The sequence below is a fragment of the Macrobrachium nipponense genome, chromosome 24 (genome assembly GCF_015104395.2).
Source record: "Macrobrachium nipponense isolate FS-2020 chromosome 24, ASM1510439v2, whole genome shotgun sequence".
In the NCBI taxonomy this organism is placed as follows: domain Eukaryota; kingdom Metazoa; phylum Arthropoda; class Malacostraca; order Decapoda; family Palaemonidae; genus Macrobrachium; species Macrobrachium nipponense.
This window is the reverse complement of record NC_061091.1, coordinates 78,957,818-78,974,119: the sequence shown is the minus strand read 5'-3', so window position 1 is coordinate 78,974,119 and position 16,302 is coordinate 78,957,818. Positions and strand designations below refer to the sequence as shown.

At 36.7% G+C, this 16,302-nt stretch overlaps 3 long non-coding RNA genes across 3 annotated transcripts; 2 read left to right on the top strand and 1 right to left on the bottom strand.

Moving 5' to 3' along the window:
• Positions 1 to 5,058: 5,058 nt before the first annotated feature.
• Positions 5,059 to 6,493, top strand: LOC135204465 (uncharacterized). Its single transcript, XR_010312239.1, has 2 exons — positions 5,059 to 5,949; positions 6,214 to 6,493. It is a non-coding gene; the product is annotated as an uncharacterized LOC135204465 (long non-coding RNA).
• A 3,693-nt stretch (positions 6,494 to 10,186) lies between these two features.
• On the top strand, positions 10,187 to 10,826 carry LOC135204457 (uncharacterized). The gene is made up of 2 exons (XR_010312232.1): positions 10,187 to 10,303; positions 10,551 to 10,826. It is a non-coding gene; the product is annotated as an uncharacterized LOC135204457 (long non-coding RNA).
• A 2,770-nt stretch (positions 10,827 to 13,596) lies between these two features.
• LOC135204447 (uncharacterized) lies at positions 13,597 to 14,141 on the bottom strand. Its single transcript, XR_010312227.1, has 2 exons — positions 14,085 to 14,141; positions 13,597 to 13,876 (listed from the first exon to the last, which is right to left on the bottom strand). It is a non-coding gene; the product is annotated as an uncharacterized LOC135204447 (long non-coding RNA).
• Positions 14,142 to 16,302: the final 2,161 nt, after the last annotated feature.

The following is a 16,302-nucleotide window of genomic DNA, read 5'->3' as shown; positions in this document are numbered from 1 at the left end:
TAGCTGAGCTGTTTCCATACCTAAACGTTCAGTTAGTATGGACATTAGAGCTCAGCTGTCATATTGAAAACTGAAAAAAATATAAGAAGAAAGAATGGCTTGAATAACAAGTAAAGAATTTGACTGATATATTTTCAGGAACACCTAAAATCCCCCAAAACCTGTTTTACCTAAAGTGCACCAATAAAAGGAATCCTTGAAGACTATGGTCTCAATAATAAAGGAAATAATCCAGACTTTCTTATGAGGTTACGAAGAAGGTTGACAAAGTTTTATTCTGAATTAATCTTGCTTTTAGGCAAGAGAAAATAGTAAAAAATACCTCTCTTAAGCCTCATAAAATAGTAATTACTTTGATAATATGTCAATAATAATAATAACAAAAATGATAATAATAAATAATAATAAAATAATAATAATAATAATAATAATAATAATAATAATAATGATACCACACACATGGCTAATAGAATGCCTGAAAATATATGGGGCAGAGGAAAATACCATCAGCTTCCTCAAAATACAATGCGCAACTGGAATACAATACTTACAAGCTCTGGAATAAGACTAGCAGAGGTTAATATCAGGAGAGGGATCTTCCAGGGCGACTCACTGTCCCCACTAACTCCGTTCGTTAGTAGCCATGGATTCCCTTGACAAAAGTACTACAGAAGATGGATGCCGGGTACCAACTCAAGAAAAAGAGGCAACAGAATCAACCATCTGATGTTCATGGACGACATCAAGCTGTATGGTAAGAGCATCAAGGAAATAGATACCCTAATCCAGACTGTAAGGATTGTATCTGGGGACATCAGGATGGAGTTTGGAATAGAAAATTGCTCCCTTAGTCAACATACAAAAAGCAAAGTAACCGAACTGAAGGATAAAACTACCAGATGGGAGCAACATCAAACACATAGATGAGACAGGATACACAATACCTGGGAATAATGAAGGAGGAGATATAAACACCAAGAGATGAAGGACACGATCAGAAAGAATATATGCAGAGACTCAAGGCGATACTCAAGTCAAAACTCACGCCGGAAATATGATAAAAGCCATAAACACATGGCATGCCAGTAATCAGATACAGCGCAGGCAATAGTGGAGGATATGGACAAGCAGAACTCCGCAGCATAGATCAGAAAACCAGGAAACATATGACAATACACAAAGCACTACACCCAAGAGCAAATACGGACAGACTATACATAACACGAAAGGAAGGAGGGAGAGGACTACTAAGTATAGAGGACTGCGTCAACATCGAAAACAGAGCACTGGGGCAATATCTGAAAACCAGTGAAGACGAGTGGCTAAAGAGTGCATGGGAAGAAGGACTAATAAAAAGCAGACGAAGACCCAGAAATATACAGAGACAGGAGAAAGACAGAAGAACAGAGGACTGGCACAACAAACCAATGCACGGACAATACATGAGACAGACTAAAGAACTAGCCAGCGATGACAATTGGCAATGGCTTACAGAGGGGTGGGTGGGGCGGGATAGCGAAGAAGGAAACTGAAGGAATGATAAACAGCGGCACAAGATCAGGCCCTAAGAACCAGATATGTTCAAAGTACGATAGACGGAAATAACATCTCTCCCATATGTAGGAAGTGCAATACGAAAAGTGAAACCATAAACCACATAGCAAGTGAATGCCCGGCACTTGCACAGAACCAGTACAAAAAGAGGCATGATTCAGTAGCAAAAGCCCTCCACTGGAGCCTGTGCAAGAACATCAGCTTACCGTGCAGTAATAAGTGGTACGAGCACCAACCTGAAGGAGTGATAGAAAACGATCACGCAAAGATCCTCGGGACTATGGTATCAGAACGGATAGGGTGATACGTGCAAACAGACCAGACGTGACGTTGATTGACAAGGTCAAGAAGAAAGTATCACTCATGATGTCGCAATACCATGGGACACCAGAGTTGAAGAGAAAGAGAGGAAAAAAAGGAAAATTGGATAAGTATCAAGATCTGAAAATAGAAATAAGAAGGATATGGGATATGCCAGTGGAAATCGTACCCATAATCATAGGAGCACTAGGCACGATCCCAAGATCCCTGAAAAGGAATCTAGAAAAAACTAGAGGCTGAAGTAGCTCCGGGCCTCATGCAGAAAGAGTGTGATCCTGGAAACGGCACACATAGTAAGAAGAGTGATGGACTCCTAAGGAGGCAGGATGCAACCCGGAACCCCACACTATAAATACCACCCAGTCGAATTGGACGGACGGTGATAGAGACACAATAAAAAATAAAATAATAATAATAATAATAATAAAATCCTAATAATAATACCATGCCCTGGAATGAAGAAACTAAACCACAACTATGTAAGGGTACAAATATATTAAAAATAAATCACTACAGAGAGCTTTCTGCAAAAGAGGCACTGAACAGATCCACGAAAGCTCACTGTAGAGATTTATCATTGAATATATGTACCCATACATAACTACGGATCTGTTACTCCGATAATGTATATAATAATACCGACGCACATCACCATGCCTGAGTAACAAGGAATAAGATAAATTGCCAATGCAAAGGACTAGAAAAGTCATCTTGCAAAGAAACTTATTCATTGTCGAAAGATTCTACAGAGAAATTACCACTACGCATGTCTTCAAATAAATATATGAGAGAGAGAGAGAGAGAGATAGAGGAGAGAGACGAGAGAGATAGAGAGTGGGGAGAAGAGAGAGAGAGAGAGAGAACTTTGGTCAGTGTTCAACTTCCTTAAACTCTTCGCAATTTCTACATTTATAGTTCAAGCCTTCTTTTATTCATTGATATAAAAACATTGTTATATTAACAACAAAAGATTATATATTGTCAATCATAATGACGAAGCAATGTTTTCGTGGCACTCGTTGGCACCGAAACAAGGCCCAGTTTTTGTTTGCTCGATGCTGGTATATAAGACGTGACTGCTAAGGCAGGACATTCACTCACTCAAGTGCCTCTGTCGACTAAACCCTCCTCAACCTCAGCTCTTCAATATGAAGGTGGTGAGTCAATGAGCACATCAGGTCCAGTTCTGATTCACAAGTCAATATATGAATACGTCCCTGAGTAAATTCAGGATTTATATCTAAATTTATAGGAATGTGTGTTTATACATAAAGATTATTGCAGAGATTATTGAAGATTAAGACTTAAAGATGATTTCCAGTCTCTGAATAATTGATAATCGATGACTCCTCATATTGCAGATTGGCGCAATGCTGTTGCTTCTGGTGGCTCTGTTTGCCATCTTGGGATCCTCTGAGGCCATGCCGGAGCCTGAAGCCGATCCTGGCTTCCTTGGTGGTGGATACTATAGGCCTTATTACGACCCATCATCAGCTATGGCTAGGAGGCTATGGTGGTTACGGAGGCTATGGATGGTAAATGTTTTTGTTTTCTTAATGACGACATGAAAGATTCTTCAGATTCTTCAAATGTTCCTGAAGCTACTTTGTAATTATGTTTCACAATAAACTACAGATAAAATGTCTTCTTTCATTTCCCCAATATTTATTTCAGAATAAAAGGTATCTTTATAAGCACACTACAGCTGTTGCTTGGCCTTCAAAATATTTTCAGAATGAGAATAGCTTTTCAAAAACTTTTTATATCAATTCTGTGTGGGATCTTGGACACGAAAATCTCTCGTAGAATCAACATTAAACCGACAGTTTGATTGAATCTACCTATGGCCAAAATTGCCCTATTTGTGGTAAGTCTTTTTAAGCAAAGACTTACTTACTTTACTTAATTTATCTTCCCGACAATGGCCAGTGGCGTAAGGCTGATACAGTTCCTTTCCATCTGTCTCTATCCTGAGCCATTTCCCTCAATTCCTCTAGGTTCTAGATTTCTTCTTCAAGATCTGACAATTATGTATATCCACCTCGTTCTTGGCCTTTCCAGCGGTCTTCTTCCTATTTGTGCTGCTCTCAGTGCTCTCCTGGGTCTCTATTCCCATTTAAATGGTCCCATTTAAGGCCAAGTATCCTCCTCAGCAGCTTCATCTCAAAAGCATCTAACCTTCTCTCCTCTGTTCTGATCAGTGCCCAGGTGGACGAACCATACATCAGGACTGGCAGTACTACTGCATTAAATATTTCCATCTTAGTTTTCAAGCTAATTTCATGCCTTGAACAAACGTTTCTTCTCAGAACTTAATAAGCTCTTGCTGCTCCTAGTTTTCTTCCTTGTATATCCTCAATTTGCCTCCCGTCTGCTGTTACCACACTTCCCAAGTAAAACTAAAAATAAACTGAAATTCATGATGTCTCCCATAGAAGTTACGGAAGAGGAAGTTATTCTGTGGCCGCCTTTTCACTTTCTTCGTGGTGCTTTGGGGCACTGTTATGTTAAAAAAAGTAAACAATACAAGAAAATGGAACCGGAACTTCTGATCCACGAAATAAACTGTGCTGGAAAATCTGAACGACACTGAAACTTAAAACAGAAACAAAACAGCCTACAAGAGTGAATTAGACAATAGACCTTTCAATACCTTCGGAAAAATAAGTTGAACATTGACTAATCGTGGTGTCATGTTTCCAACAGAAAATCTCAGTACTGGGATTGCTGTCTGGTCTGTCTGTACAAAAAGATAATTCTGGGAAATCATGGTCACTCAGTTAAAGTGCGTCCAGGTATGGCTGGAATTGTGTTTTAACAGAGAGAATCCGTTTAAACTCAAGAGAAATCGATTCTAACACAACAAAGACCTTGTCGACAGAAAGGACAGTATCTTGAGCTTTTATCTTTTTATTTAGTAAATGTGTACATTTATTTCTCTTTTCTAATTGCTGATCTCTTCTTATTGTATTTCATATTACCTTATGTAACTCATTTCAAATGAAAACAATTTTGTTTAGAAGCTTGAATTTCAAGTCAGTGGCCCCATTTGAGGGCTTGTTCTATATGAATGGGGTTTATCTTGTGAATAATAATAATAATAATAATAATAATAATAATAATAATAATAATAATAATAATAATAATATAATAATAAAATAAAATAATAATGAGACACATATACTTCCGCCTGAGTAACTGGATATGAAAAAGAACTTACATCATGGAATAAGGCATAATTCCTTTGTAAAGGGTTGGAAAAGTTATTTTTCAAAACAACCTATTAGTTGCTGAAACATTCTGTAGAGAAGTTACTAAGAATGACTTCAAAAATACAATAGTAACTGGGTAAAGGTTCCTTAACTTTGGGATAGTCCCTCAGATATAAAAATTACTTGATGAATAAAAAACACTACATTATATTTCTAGGAGGATAAAAATAAACTCTCAAGTTCCACCAGTATTGACATTTCATTTGCAATTATCTACTGAATTCCATTCCATTTGAGATACATTAATGAAATATGTAGATGTGATGAGATGAAATAATGCAAATTACAAAAGAATTACGTTAAGCTTCAATAAACTTGTGAAAAAATCATAACAAAGAATTTGTGTATACATTTGAAAAGGAGAGAGAGAGAGAGAGAGAGAGAGAGAGAGAGAGAGAGAGAGAGAGAGAGAGAGATTGTATTCCCACGACAAGAGAAGACAGACATTCTAAGATTATGTCATAAAAAAATCGAAATAGAGAGGAAAGACCATCAGTCAATTCACCTTTCCCTAATATCTCCTCATTTTATAGATTTGCATCTCTAATTAAACCTTCAACTGTTCCCTAATAGATAAAAAAACAATGTTTTTTTTAATAGAAGTTACTACAACTGAAGGTTATGGAATGACCCTCACGATGACAAAGCATTGTTTTGACTCTCGTTGGCACTGAAAGAAGGCCCAGTTTTTGCTTACTCGATGCTGGTATATAAGACGTGACTGCTAAGGCAGAACATTCACTCACTCAAGTGCCTCTGTCGACTGAACACTCCTCAACCTCAGCTCTTCAATATGAAGTTGGTGAGTCATTGAGCACATCAGGTTGAGTTCTGATTTACAAATCAATATATGAATACGTCTCTGAGTAAATTCATGAATTATATCTAAATTTATATGGAATGTTTATATATGTATATATATATATATATATATATATATATATATATATATATATATATATATATATATATAGATTATTGCACTGAGGTTAATGAAGATTAAGGCTTAAAGATGATTTCCAGTCTCTGAATGACTGATAATCGACGATTCCTTCTCATATTGCAGATTGGCTCAATGCTGTTGCTTCTGGTGGCTCTGTTTGCCATCTTGGGATCCTCTGAGGCCATGCCGGAGCCTGAAGCCGACCCTGGCTTCCTGGGTGGTGGATACTATAGGCCTTATTACAGACCCATCATCAGCTATGGCTATGGAGGCTATGGTGGTTACGGAGGCTATGGATGGTAAATGTTTCTCTTAATGACGACGTCGAGAAAGATTCTTCGGATTCTTCAAATGTTCCTGAAGCTACTTTGTAATTAGGTTTCACAATAAATTAAAGATAAAATGTCTTTTTTTATTTCTCCGGATTTTGTACAATATACTGATTTTTCAGAGCACAATGTAGCTGATGCTCATTTGCATGCGTCATAGCTTGGCCTTTAGAACATTTTCTGAACAAGAATAACTTTTCAATAACTGTTTACATCAACATTATGTGTTTTTGAAGAAAAAATCTCCCGTAGAATCGTCATTTAACCAAATATTTGATTGAATCTACCTATGGCTGAAATTGCCTAATTCTTGGTCAGTCTCTTTAAGCAAAGAAAGTGAGGCAAGAAAGAAGAAAGTGACGAAAGTAAAGTGATCCCAAAGAGACACCTCTCGATTACAATGTACGTTAAAGCGATGAATGAATTTTTCACATGAGATTATTCAATGTAAGATTATCAAACTGAAATTCATGATGTCTCTCGTAGAAAGAGAGAGAGAGAGAGAGAGAGAGAGAGAGAGAACATTGATCTGTGTTCCTCTTTTGTAAATTCTTCGCAATTTCTAGATTTATAACTCAAGCCTCCTTTTATTCATTGATACAAAAAAATTATATTAGCAACAAAAATTTAGATAATGTCCTTCATAATGACAAAGCAATGTTTCCGGGCTCTCGTTGGCACTGAAACAACACCCAGTTTTTGCTTGCTCGATGCTGGTATATAAGACGTGACTGCTAAGGCAGGACATTCACTCACTCAAGTGCCTCTGTCGACTGAACACTCCTCAACCTCAGCTCTTCAATATGAAGGTGGTGAGTCAATGAGCACATCAGGTCCAGTTCTTATTCACAAGTCAATATATGAATACGTCTTTGAGTAAATTCAAGATTTATATCTAAATTTCAATGAATATGTGCTTATATATAAAGACTATTGCAGAGATTAATCGTGACTAAGACTTTAAAAATGATTTCCAGTCTCTGAATAACTGAAGATCGACGACTCCTTCTCATATTGCAGATTGGCGCAATGCTGTTGCTTCTGGTATCTCTGTTCGCCATGTTAGGATGATCTGAGGCCATGCCGGAGCCTGAAGCCGATCCTGGCTTCCTGGGTGGTGGATACTATAGGCCTTATTACAGACCCGATCATTCAGCTATGGTCTATGGAGGCTATGGTGGCTACGGAGGCTATGGATGGTAAATGTTTCTCTTAATGATGACGTCGAGAAAGATTTTTCAGATTCTTCAAATGTTCCCGAAGCTACTTGTAATTAGGTTTTACAATAATTTACAGATAAAATGTCTTCTTTCATTTCTCCAGATTTTGTGCAATAGACTGATTTTAAAAAGCATTGCAGCTGTTGTTCATTTGTATGCGTCATACCTTGGCCTTCGGAATATTTTCTGAACAAGAATAAGTTCTAAATAACTTTTTACATCAATTTTACGTGTGATTTTGGGCAAAATAATCTCTCGTGTAATCACTGTTAGATTGAACATGTTTGATTGAATCTTCCCATGGCTGAAGTTGCCTAATTCTTGGCCAGCCCCTTTAGGTCAATGAAGCAAGAACGAAGAAAGCGAGGAAAGTATAAAGAACCCAATAGACATCTTTCTTTTTCCTTGAACTGGGGAAAGCTGCAGTGACTGAGAAGCACAGCAGAACCTAGAAGAATCCAGACCACATAAAGGTTTGTAAAACCACAAAGCAGTAACATCAGAACCATCGCCTTCAGAGAATGAGAACACATCATAGAATGAGAAATATATTAGGTGGAAAATAAAGGTTATTTTGAGTGATGGCCGATGAGTTAAGATCTTCCTCATGAACTGAGCCAAGAAGTATACAGGCGAGAGACACCTCGAAGAATCCAGGTAGTTTTGTCCCTTAAGATTGAGACGCTCGAATACTGAATTCGCCTTCATTTGTGGGGAGGGAAGTTCTGTACGAAGTGAACGTGTCTATTAATTAATGCCATACAATACATTGTGAAAAGTCTGCAGACGCCCTGTGACATTCGCCAGCATCCAGATATAATGTCTGCTAAAACCTAAGAGATGGAGAACTTGTAATTGATTTCGTACTGTTCATTACTCCTTAGAATGCTTTACACACACGCTAACTACATATAAATATCTGTAATTATATTGACAATTATAGACACTATATTCTTTGGAAGCTTGAATTTCAAGTTAATGGACCTTGTAGGACTTCCTCCATATGAATAGGGTTTATCTTCTGAATAATATTAGTAATAATAATAATTCTTTGCTTACTATGTTAGTATTCCTGAAGTAGTTGTAACCCATTACTTTTCGTACAAAAGCAGGTTCCAGGTTCCAGGTTCCAGCCCTCGCAAGAATGACAGGCAAGTGGTATGTGGTATCCAACAGTCCAAGGCCTCGAAGAAAAATTAATCCTTCTCCATTTATGGATACTTTCCAGACTGTTCAGAAATAGACAAGGCAGTTGGAAATAACCGCTCTTACGGCGAAAGAATCAGACAATGCCCGAAATGTCCCTCAAGGCTCTCACTTGGGAATATGACGTAAGAGAATAGACCAGGTTAAGCTTTTGCTAAGCCACTGATTGCTAAGCACTGATCAGACCCAGCAGTTTTGCAAAGACTAACTTATCTGCTGAATTATTATTGCAAATTCGAGAAATCATTTCCTGACAGAGCAATGGGAAAAGAGCAACTATTTCCTATCCACGACTCTTGGGTAGGAAGGCGATCTGGAATTCAGCAAAGTTTTAAAATTCACGAAAGAAACTAATCACCTTTATGGATGATATATGTTCCCTCTGAAAGGAACTTTGTTATTTACTTAGATATTCATTAATATTATTATCATTTCAGTAGATGAAACCTATACACATGGAACAATCACAGAGGGGTCTGACTTGAAATTCAAGCATCCAAAGATCATGATACAGAGCCAGCGATTTTTCCTTACCCTGGGGGAGACGAGAACCTTGTGATTCTGAGTGGCATGCCCCGACACTAACCACTATGCCACTCGACCAGCTAAATTGTGCATAGTATCTAAGATAAGTGATATGAATGTTTTAACGAAGTTTTTTCTTATGTTTACCTACTTTCATCAAATGATATATATTATAGCTTTATTATTATATAAACCAAATTTATGAAAACAGTCAAGTAATCAATTATTATTGCAATAAGAAAAAATATTAGAAAAGAAGGAATGCTTTGAAAAAGAGAGAAAGAATCTGACTGAAAATATTCTCAGGAAGACTCGTCACTCGTCAGTCGCTCGAACCGTCTTGTTCTTGAAGAATATCAACTGAACGAATCAGTCAAGAATGTGGTCTGAACAATTAAGGAAATAGAGAAACACACAGCAATCAACTATAGGATGGGATGGAAAGAAGTTGATAAAGTCTTCATTGCAATCACTTGCTTTTGAGGTAAAATGTTCCATAACAAGTTATTCGTTGTCTAAATACTTTGCAGCAAAGGTATTCCTATATGTTTATACAAATGAAATGAGAGAGAGAGAGAGAGAGAGAGAGAGAGAGAGAGAGAGAGAGAGAGAGAGAGAATGTAATAAATTTTAGGCAATAAAAAAAATATTGGCCAGTAGTCCCCTTCCGCAAGTACAATTTCTAGATTTATAACTCAACCTTCTTTTATTCATTGATACAAAAACATTGTTATATTAGCAACAAAAGGTTATATATTGTTCTCATGATGACAAAGCAATATTTCCGTGGCTCTGTTGGCACTGAAACAAGGCCCAGTTTTTGCTTGCTCGATGCTGGTATATAAGACGTGACTGCTGAGGCAGGACAATCACTCACTCAAGTGCCTCTATCGACTGAACACTCCTCAACATCAGCTCTGCAATATGAAGGTGGTGAGTCAATGAGCACCTCAGGTCCAGTTCTGATTTACAAATCAATATTTAGATATAATTCATGAATTTACTCAGAGACATATTCATTGAATATGTCTCTGAGTAAATTCATGAATTATATCTAAATTTATAGGAATATGCTTTTATATACAAAGACTATTGCACTGAGATTAATCAAGATTAAGACTTAAAGATGATTTCCATTCTCTGAATAACTGATAATCGATGATTCCTTCTCATATTGCAGATGGGCGCAATGTTGTTCCTTCTGGTGGCTCTGTTTGCCATCTTGGGATCCTCTGAGGCCATGCCGGAGCCTGAAGCCGATCCTGGCTTCCTCGGTGGTGGATACTATAGGCCTTATTATAGACCCATCATCAGCTATGGCTATGGAGGCTATGGTGGTTATGGAGGCTATGGATGGTAAATGTTTCTCTTAATGACGACGTCGAGATTCTTCAGATTCTTCAAATGTTCCTGAAGCTACTTTGTAAAAAGGTTTCACAATAAATTATAGATAAAATGTCTTCTTTCATTTCTCCAGATTTTGTACAATAGGCTGATTTTAAAAAGCACAATGCAGCTGTTACTCCTTTGCATGCGTCATAGCTTGGCCTTCAGAACATTTTCTGAACAAAAATAACTTCTCAATAACTATCTACATAATTTTTACTTGTGATTTTGTACAAAAGATCTCTCGTAGAATCGTTATTTGACCAACAGTTTGATTGAATCTACCTATAGCTGAAATTGCTCAATTCTTGGTCAGCCTCTTCAAGCAAAGAAAGTGAGGCTAGAAAGAAGAATGTGAAGAAAGTATAAAGAGCAGTAAATAAAAAGAGAGACTACTAAAAACACCAACCATCCATGATCAGAGGTGAAGATGGAATGAGTTACAGTTGGCAGAGAGAAGCGACGACAACTATGCCAGGTACAAAGGTGAGGAGGACAAATTACCGTTTAATGAGGGCACCAGTCTTTCAATATATAACGACTCCAGCGTTGTTAGTTGGTGAGGATGTTTGACATAATCAATTATTTTAAAATGTTCTTTTTGAATTTCAGTCTTGCATATTATAGAGTGGTTTCTGATATTGGAAAATTCTGGTTGTTTTATCCTCTGACCTGTACGGAAGCTAAAGCCTAAATGGCTACAATATCTGACCCTCAGCAACCTCCGAGTCGATCCAACGTAAGAGCCCGGACATCCAGGGCATGTGAATTTATAAATAACGTTGGATCTCATGAAGGGCTGAAGGCGATCTTTGAAGTTATAAAACGATCGAATAGTGCAAGGATTACTCAACACAAGCCTGAATTTAAGACAGGGAATTTCCTGTTCAATTTAATTATATGAGTGAGGTTTAAGATAAATTTTGAATCGGACAAATATGGAACAGTAGCATAAAATATTTTCTTTGTTACATCAAAAGTAGTTGATGATGGATGCCAAAAAAATTTTGGAAAGTACCTTGTTGGTGATATTAAGGTAACGAGAAATAACTCGGAATTCACCACGGCGGTATACAGAAAACGAACTAATATGGGATTAACCAAAAACTTTTATAGCTCTTGCCAATACTCATTTAAACTCTACACCATCTATACTCTGATTAATAGAGCTCTCAAATATTCTTCCTCATGGCAAATATTTCATAACGAAATGACTTTCTTGGCAAACTTTTTCAAAGCCAATTCATTTCCACAAGATATAGTACATAAAATCACCAACAAGGTACTTTCCAAATTTTTCCATCCATCATCAACTACTTTTGATATACCGAAGAAAATATTTTATGCTACTGTTCCATATTTGTCCGATTCAAAATTTATCTTAAACCTCACTCGTATAATTGAACAGGAAATTCCCTGTCTTAAAGTCAGGCTTGTGTCGAGTAATCCTTGCACTATTCGATCGTTTTTTAATTTCAAAGATCGCCTTCAGCCCTTCATGAGATCCAACGTTATTAATAAATTCACATGCCCTGGATGTCCGGGCTCTTACATTGGATCAACTCGGAGGTTGCTGAGGGTCAGATATTGTAGCCATTTAGGCTTTAGCTTCCGTACAGGTCAGAGGATAAAACAACCAGAATTTTCCAATATCAGAAACCACTCTACAATATGCAAGACTGAAATTCAAAAAGAACATTTTAAAATAATTGATTATGTCAAACATCCTCACCAACTAACAACGCTGGAGTCGTTATATATTGAAAGACTGGTGCCCTCATTAAACGGTAATTTGTCCTCGTCACCTTTGTACCTGGCATAGTTGTCGTCGCTTCTCTCTGCCAACTGTAACTCATTCCATCTTCGCCTCTGATCATAGACGGTTGGTGTTTTTAGTAGTCTCTCTTTTTATTTACTGCTCTTTTTAATCTTTTTTAGACTTTATTTTTAAAATTGTGAATTCCTTTTAATTTTATATGATTGTTTATAATATGTCTTTGTATTTTATTCACAGACTGATGATGCACACAGATGTATGTGCGAAACGTATCATATGCAATAAACTTGGCCTTTTAAAATCTCGTACTATGGACTCCTTCTAGACACTTTATAATGAATGCTGAAGCACTATTATATATAATATATATATATATATAGATATATATATATATATATATATATATATATATATATATATAGTGCCCGAAAGCACCAGAAAGAAAGTGAAAAGGCGGTCACAAAATAACTTCCTCTTCCGTAACTTCTACGAGAGACTTCATGAATTTCAGTTTGATCATTTTTTTTAATCATATCATGCGAAAAATTCAGTCTTCGCCTTTACGTACATCCTGATGAAGAAGTTATTTACGCAAAATCCTGTACAGAGTAGTTCTCATCCTGTGGTGTAGGTGCTTCGTTTGTCACTGCTTTCGATAGCTGCTTTTGTGCTTTATCAAACCTTTATGTGGTCTGGATTCTTTTGGGTTCTGCTGTGCTTCTCAGTCACTGAAACTTCCTCCAGTTCAAGTAAAAGGAAAGACGTCTATTGGTTTCTTTATACTTTCCTCACTTTCTTCTTTCTTGCTTTCTTCACCTAAAGGTGAATTGGGTAATTTTGGCCATAAGTAGTTTCAATAAAACTTTACAATCTAATGATGATTATACGAGAGATTTTTTGTCCAGAATCGCACATAAAATTGATGTAAAAATTTATTGAAAAATTGTCCTTGTTCAGAAACTATTCTGAAGGCCAAGCTATGACGCATGCAAATGAGCAACAGCTGCATTGTGCTTTTAAAAATCACTCTATTGTATAAATACTGGAGAAATTAAATAAGACATTTTATCTGTAATTTATTGTGAAACATAATTACAAAGTAGCTTCAGGAACATTTGAAGAGTCTGAAGAATCTTTTTCGATGTCATCATTAAGAGAAACATTTACCATCCATAGCCTCCATAACCACCATAGCCTCCATAGCCATAGCTGATGATAGGTCTGTAATAAGGCCTATAGTATCCACCACCGAGGAAGCCAGGATCGGCTTCAGGCTCCGGCATGGCCTCAGAGGATCCCAAGATGGCGAACAGAGCCACCAGAAGCAACAGCATTGAGCCAATCTGTAATATAAGAAGGAATCGTCGATATCAGTTATTCAGAGACTGGAAATTATTTTTAAGTCTTAATCTTGATTAATCTCAGTCCAGTAATCTTTATGTATAAACATATATTCATTGAAATTTAGATATAATTCCTTAATTTACTCAGAGACGTATTCATATATGGACTTGTGAATCAGAACTGGACCTGATGTGCTCATTGACTCACCACCTTCATATTGAAGAGCTGAGGTTGAGGAGTGTTCAGTCGACAGAGGCACTTGAGTGAGTGAATGTCCTGCCTCAGCAGTCACGTCTTATATACCAGCATCGAGCAAGCAAAAACTGGGCCTTGTTTTGGTGCCAACGAGAGCCACGAAAACATTGCTTTGTCATCGTGAGGGTCATTCCATAACCTTCAGTTATAATAACTTCAATAAAAAAACATTGTTCTTTATCTATTAGGGAACAGATGAAGATTCAATTAAAGATACAGATCAGTAAATTAAGGAGATATTAGGGAAAGGTGAATTGACTGATGGTCTTTCCTCTCTATTTCGATTTTTTATGACCTAGTCTTAGAATGTCTGTCTTCTCTTGTCGTGGGAATACAATAATACTTTGTCCTTCTTTTGTAATTTGCATTATTCCGTCTCATCACATCTACATATTTCATTATTTCGACGCTGTTTATGTATCTCCAATGGAATAGAATTCAATAGATAGATGCAAATGAAGTTTCAATACTGGTGAAACTTGTGAGTTTATTTTTATCCTCTCAGAAATATCATATGGTGTTATTTTATTCATTAAGTAATTATTATATCTGAGTGACTATCCCAAAGTTAAGGAACCTTTACCCTGTTACTATTATATTTTTGAAGTCATTCTTAGTAAATTCTCTACAGAATGTTTCAGCAACTAATAGTTTGTTTTGAAAACTAACTTTTCTAAACCTTTACAAAAGAATTGTGCCTTATTCCTTGATGTCAGTTCTTTTTCATATCCAGTTACTCAGGCGGAAGTATATGTATCTCATTATTATTATTAATATTATTATTATTTTTTTTTTTTTTTTTCTTTTTTTTTTTTTTTTTTTTTTTTTTTTTTGCTCTATCACAGTCCTCCAATTCGACTGGGTGGTATTTATAGTGTGGGGTTCCGGGTTGCATCCTGCCTCCTTAGGAGTCCATCACTTTTCTTACTATGTGCGCCGTTTCTAGGATCACGCTCTTCTGCGTGAGTCCTGGAGCTACTTCAGCCTCTAGTTTTTCTAGATTCCTTTTCAGAGATCTTGGGATCGTGCCTAGTGCTCCTATGATTATGGGTACGATATCCACTGGCATATCCCATATTCTTCTTATTTCTATTTTCAGATCTTGATACTTATCCACTTTTTCCCTCTCTTTCTCTTCAACTCTGGTGTCCCATGGTATTGCGACATCAATGAGTGATACTTTCTTCTTGACTTTGTCAATCAACGTCACGTCTGGTCTATTTGCACGTATCACCCTATCTGTTCTGATACCATAGTCCCAGAGGATCTTTGCATGATCGTTTTCTATCACTCCCTCTGGTTGGTGCGCGTACCACTCATTACTGCAAGGTAGCTGATGTTTCTTGCACAGGCTCCAGTGGAGGGCTTTTGCCACTGAATCATGCCTCTTTTTGTACTGGTTCTGTGCAAGTGCCGGCCATTCGCTTGCTATGCGGTTTATGGTTTCATTTTTCGTATTGCACTTCCTACATATGGGAGAGATGTTATTTCCGTCTATCGTTCTTTGAATATATCTGGTTCTAAGGGCCTGATCTTGTGCCGCTGTTATCATTCCTTCAGTTTCCTTCTTCAGCTCTCCCCTCTGTAGCCATTGCCATGTGTCATCGCTGGCTAGTTCTTTTGTCTGTCTCAGTATTGTCCGTGCATTGGTTTGTTGTGCCAGTCCTCTGTTCTGTCTGTCATTCTCCTGTCTCTGTATATTTCTGGGTCTTCGTCTACTTTTATTAGTCCTTCTTCCCATGCACTCTTTAGCCACTCGTCTCCACTGGTTTTCAGATATTATTATTATTATTATTATTATTATTATTTTTATTATTATTCTTATTATTATTATTATTATTATTATTATTATTATTATTATTATTATTATTATTATTATTATTAATTATTATTATTATTATTATTATTATTCACAAGATGAACCCCATTCATATAGAACAAGCCCTCAAATGGGGCCACTGACTTGAAATTCAAGCTTCTAAACAAAATTGTTTTCATTTTGAAATGAGTTACATAAGGTAATATGAAAATACAATAAGAAGAAATCAGCAATTAGAAAAGAGAAATAAATGTACACATTTACTAAATAAAGAGATGAAAGCTCAAGATACTGTCCTTTCTATCGACAAGGTCTTGTGTGTTAGAATCGATTTCTCTTGAGTTTAAACGG